Source organism: Dendrobates tinctorius, unplaced genomic scaffold, assembly GCF_039654945.1.
Source record: "Dendrobates tinctorius isolate UK_male_01 unplaced genomic scaffold, ASM3965494v1 ptg000046l, whole genome shotgun sequence".
Classification (NCBI taxonomy): Eukaryota; Metazoa; Chordata; class Amphibia; order Anura; family Dendrobatidae; genus Dendrobates; species Dendrobates tinctorius.
This window is the reverse complement of record NW_027361714.1, coordinates 18,458,252-18,464,019: the sequence shown is the minus strand read 5'-3', so window position 1 is coordinate 18,464,019 and position 5,768 is coordinate 18,458,252. Positions and strand designations below refer to the sequence as shown.

At 40.4% G+C, this 5,768-nt stretch overlaps 1 long non-coding RNA gene across 1 annotated transcript; it reads left to right on the top strand.

Moving 5' to 3' along the window:
- Positions 1-1,417: 1,417 nt before the first annotated feature.
- Positions 1,418-2,206, top strand: LOC141089605 (uncharacterized). The gene is made up of 3 exons (XR_012232339.1): positions 1,418-1,485; positions 1,695-1,763; positions 2,135-2,206. It is a non-coding gene; the product is annotated as an uncharacterized lncRNA (long non-coding RNA).
- The last annotated feature ends 3,562 nt before the right edge of the window (positions 2,207-5,768 follow it).

The window sequence follows — 5,768 nt, the reverse complement described above, 5'->3', positions numbered from 1 at the left end:
TAGTTTCTACCTGTTTGCTGTAGCTGTATCTTGTCTAAGTTTAGAACAGTATAAATAAATGTCTAATGCTTTTGTAGAACCTCCTGTGAAGAAGCATGAAGAACCAGGAGTACCCAAGAAGAAAGAGGAGAAGCCAACAGAAACCAAAAAAGGTAACTAAGTATTGGCATAAATTATTGATGTAGAGCTAGTTTACTAAGATGAGGGGTAAAGTAAAATGCCTAACATGTAGCAACATGTGCTAAATTTATCACACAATCTGCACCACAGCAAAATTTGTTGTAGTTTCTGCCTGTCTGGTCCGATTTCATGATAATATTACGGTAATTCTATCTTTTGCAGCGCCTTCACTGAAAAAACACGTAGAGCCAGCAGAACAGAAGAAGAAAGATGAGGAGCCAAGAGAACCTTGGAAAGGTACTTAGTGTACTATATACAGTATCTTGGTACAGAATATTGATGTAGAGTATGCTAGCTAAGGGTTATAGGGAGAAATGTTTGGTATATCAAGCTACAAGTACCAAAGTTATCATATGGGGTGCACTACCTAAATGCAATTGATGAAGGTTATCCTTTAGCGTTACGCTGACTAACCAATCGTGCAGTGTTAGTTAATCTCCAATACATTTGCAGAGCCTGTAGTGAAAAAGCATGAAGAACCAGCAGAATCCAAGAAGAAAGAGGAAGAACCTGCAGAATCCAAAAAGAAAGAAGAAAAGCCTGAAAAGCCAAAGAAAGGTGTCTAAGTATACAGAGCAAAATATTCATTAAGTGTGTGGTAGCTAAGAGGTGGTGTAAGGAACAATGTTTAGCATGTCAAGCCACAAATACCAAATTTATCATTCTTTTTTCTGAAAACAGCATGCTGCAGGGGTTAAAACACAATGCCTCTCTTATCAAGCTCCAAGCTGTTGTTTACTTGCAATGATTGCTTTAGCTTATCATTGTTCAGACAGCAGAGAGTGTCTCCTGATCCGTGATAAGCACCTCACTATCTAAAGACACTGTGCATAGTGAGCCTGGTGTGGACAGGGTTAGCTTCCTCAGCTCTGCTGTATTAAGCTAAAAACTGAGTCAGAATGGATTCACCCAGTAATCTAAGTGATAAATTGTTGAAGACAGGGTTTCTGTGGCTACATCATGATGCTCTCAAAGGTGGCAACAGAAACCTGCTGATAGATTCCCTTTAAGTAAATTTGATATACTGTAGTTTCTGCTTTGTGATGTTTTAGAGCATGCAAGCCAAGAAATGGGATAAGGTAGATAGTCTAACATGTCTAGCCTCATGTGCCACATTTATTACACAAAGTGCACCACCAACATATGTTTGGTGCAGTGTTTACCTGTCTGCTGTCATTTAAATCTCTCTTACTTTATAACAATATTAATAATTCTCTGATACCTTTACAGAACCTCCTGTGAAAAAGCATGAAAAACCAGCAGAACCTAAAAAGAAAGAGGAAAAGCCAGCAGAACCCAAGAAAGGTACTAAAGAGTTGTCACAAAATATTGATGTAGCGTATACAAGTTAAAAGATAATGTAAATAAACGTGTCTATCACATTTAGTCACGTGTGCAGAATTTATCAGACAAACTCCACCACAGTAAAAAAAGATTGTGCAGTTTCTACCTGTCTGTCGTAGTTTATCTGTCTAAAATGTAAACAATATTAATAATTTCCAATACCTTTTCAGAGCCATTGAAAAAGCATGAAGAGCTTTCAGAGCCCAAGAAGAAACAGGAGCCAGCAGAACCTAAGATAGGTACCTAAGTTTGCCTCAAAATATTGGTACAGATTATTAAAACTATTAACTATTAAAACTATAGATTATTAAAACTAATAATAGATTGTGTAAGGTAGATTATCTGACATGCCTAGCCATATTTCCCATATGTATCACACATAGTTCATGACCAACATATATTTGGTGTAATTTACACCTGTATACTGTAGTTTTTTTCTATCTACCCTTAGGTATAAAGTACCAGATATTGTCCAACATGTATAGCCACATGTGCCACATTTATCGCACAATCTGCACTACTAAAATATATTTAGGGTAGTTTCTATCAGTCTACTCTAGTTTAATTCTATCTGACGTTAGGTATTAATGAATCTCCAATACCTCTGCAGAATCTCCAATGAAAAAACATGCAGAGCCTACAGAACCCAAAAAACAGGAGGAGCCATCAGAACCCAAAAAAGGTATGCAACTATTGGGGAAAAATATTGGTGTTGAGCATACAAGCAAATAATGTGCACGGATGTAATATAGCTATAGCTATATCACCAATGTGACATAGTTTTATCCTAAGTATCCTGTCTAAGTTTACTACTGTATTCAAACTTACAGTCATGGCCAAAAGTATTGACACCCCTGCAATTCTGTCAGATAATATTCAGTTTCTTCCTGAAAATGATTGCAAACACAAATTCTTTGGTATTATTATCTTCATTTAATTTGTTTTAAATGAAAAAACACAAAAGAGAATGAAGCAAAAAGCAAAACATTGATCATTTCACACAAAACTCCAAAAATGGGCCGGATAAAAGTATTGGCACCCTCAGCCTAATACTTGGTTGCACAACCTTTAGCCAAAATAACTGCGACCAACCGCTTCCGGTAACCATCAATGAGTTTCTTACAATGCTCTGCTGGAATTTTAGATCATTCTTCTTTGGCAAACTACTCCAGGTCCCTGATATTTGAAGGGTGCCTTCTCCAAACTGCCATTTTTAGATCTCTCCACAGGTGTTCTATGGGATTCAGGTCTGGACTCATTGCTGGCCACCTTAGAAGTTTCCAGTGCTTTCTCTCAAACCATTTTCAAGTGCTTTTTGAAGTGTGTTTTGGGTTATTGTCCTGCTGGAAGACCCATGACCTCTGAGGTAGACCCAGCTTTCTCACACTGGGCCCTAAATTATGCTGCAAAATTTGTTGGTAGTCTTCTGACTTCATAATGCCATGCATACGGTCAAGCAGTCCAGTGCCAGAGGCAGCAAAGCAACCCCAAAACATCAGGGAACCTCCGCCATGTTTGACTGTAGGGACCATGTACTTTTCTTTGAATGCCTCTTTTTTCTCCTGTAAACTCTATGTTGATGCTTTTGCCCTAAAAGTTCTACTTTTGTCTCATCTGACTAAAGAACATTCTTCCAAAATGTTTTAGGCTTTTTCAGGTAAGTTTTGGCAAACTCCAGCCTGGCTTTTTTATGTCTCGGGGTAAGAAGTGGAGTCTTCCTGGGTCTCCTACCATACAGTCCCTTTTCATTCAGATGCCGACAGATAGTACGGGTTGACACCGTTGTACCCTCGGACTGCAGGGCAGCTTGAACTTGTTTGGATGTTAGTGGAGGTTCTTTATCCAACATCCGCACAATCTTGCGTTGAAATCTCTTGTCAATTTTTCTTTTCCGGCCACATCTAGGGAGGTTAGCCACAGTGCCATGGGCTTTAAACTTCTTGATGACACTGCGCACGGTAGACACAGGAACATTCAGGTCTTTGGAGATGGACTTGTAGCCTTGAGATTGCTCATGCTTCCTCACAATTTGGTTTCTCAAGTCCTCAGACAGTTCTTTGGTCTTCTTTCTTTTCTCCATGCTCAATGTGGTACACACAAGGACACAAGACAGAGGTTGAGTCAACTTTAATCCATGTCAACTGGCTGCAAGTGTGATTTAGTTATTGCCAACACCTGTTAGGTGCCACTGGTAAGTTATAGGTGCTGTTAATTACACAAATTAGAGAAGCATCACATGATTTTTCGAAAGGTGCCAATACTTTTGTCCACCCTCTTTGTTATGTTTGGTGTGGAATTATATCCAATTTGGCTTTAGGACAATTCTGTTTGTGTTTTTTCATTTAAGACAAATTAAATGAAGATAATAATACCAAAGAATTTGTGTTTGCAATCATTTTCAGGAAGAAACTGAGTATTATCTGACAGAATTGCAGGGGTGTCAATACTTTTGGCCATGACTGTATACAAATATCTTTATAGATTCTCCAGAGAAAAAGCACGAAGAGACTAAGGAACCCAAAAAGAAACCGGAGCAACCAAGAGAAACTAAGAAAGGTACTTAAGTATTATCAAAAAATGCCAATGGATGGAATTATTATTATTATTTATTTATAACGTACCATTGGTTCCATGGTGCTGTACATGAGAAGAGGTTAAATGCAGATTACAGATATCACTTACAGTAAACAAACTAACAATCACAGACTGATATACAGGGGAGAGAGAGGACCCTGCCTTTTCGGGCTTACATTCTACATGATGGAATAAACTATATTGTCTAACATGTATAAGCACATGTGCCATATTATCACACAAACTGCACCATCAAAATACCATATTTTTCAGAATATAAGACGCTGTTTTTTCCTCACAAAATATGGAGGAAATGGGGGGTGCATCTTATAGTCTGGATGAACCAGCTCTGGCTGTGGTGGGGAGGTGGGGGGCGGTTTCGGTGGAGCAGCGGGTCACAGAGGCAGGAGATGGCGGCTGTGGCTATCTCCTGTGCCTGCTGCTAAAGAGAAATGAATATTCACTGCATTCCACACCCATGGCGGCCATATCCCATTCCTGGTATGATTGGTCCCATCCTTATTCTGATATGATTGGCCCCATCCCAGTCCTGGTATGCATGGCCCCATCCTTATCCTAGTATGCAGGGCTCCATCCTTAACCTGGTAGGAATGGCCCCAATCCGAGTCCTGGTATGCATGGCCCCATCCTTATCCTGGTATGATGGGCCCCATCCCAGTCTTGGTATGCAGTCATACCAGGATAAGGATGGGCCATGCATACCAGGACTGGGATGGGGCCAATCATACCAGGATAAGGATGTGGCCCTGCATACCAGAATATGGATGAGGGTGATCATTCCTGCCAGGGTAAGGATGAGGAGGACCATTCCTACCAGGATAGGGATAAGGTGGCCATGCATACCAGGATAGGGATGAGGGAGCCATGCATACCAGGATAGGGATGAGGGAGCCATGCATACCAGGATAGGGATGAGGGGCCAAGTGTATCAGGATGGGGAAGAGGGGACCATTTTTACCAGGATAGGGGATATTAAATACAGAATTGACCATATTATTTGCATCAGTTTTTCCTAAATTCCTCCTCTAAAACCTAGGTGCGTCTTACGGTCCAGTGCGTCTTATAGACTGAAAAATACAGTATATTTAATGTAGTTTCTACCTGTTTGCTGTAGTGTCATCCTGTCAAAGTTTAGAACAGTATTAATAGATCTCTAATACCTTTGCAGAGCCTCCAGTGAAAAAGCATGAAGAACCAGTAGAACCTAAGAAGAAAGAGGAGAAGCCAACAGAAACCAAGAAAGGTAACTGAGTACTGGCATTAATGTAAAGCATGTTCACTAAAAGGAGGTGTAAAGTAAAATGCCTAACGTGTAGCTGTGATGAAAATTCAAATATCGCAGGGGGCTTATTTTAGTTATTCCACCGCTGACACCAAATGTGACAAAATAATCAAATATCTACCACAGGGGGGCTTATTTTAGTTATCCCATCTCTGGCACCAATATGTCACCAACTGCAGGGATTTATGCATATCCCACTTTCCAGTTCTGGCTTGGAACTCGCAGCTCTCCAGTGCCCCCTTACCCTCAACTCAATCAGGGAACAGCACCTAGGATAAGTAGTCACCAGATGGGCCGCCTGACTGTGTACTGGCTTCTAGGCATGCTGTAGCGAGGGAAATATAACTACTCCCAGCCACAGCCAGGC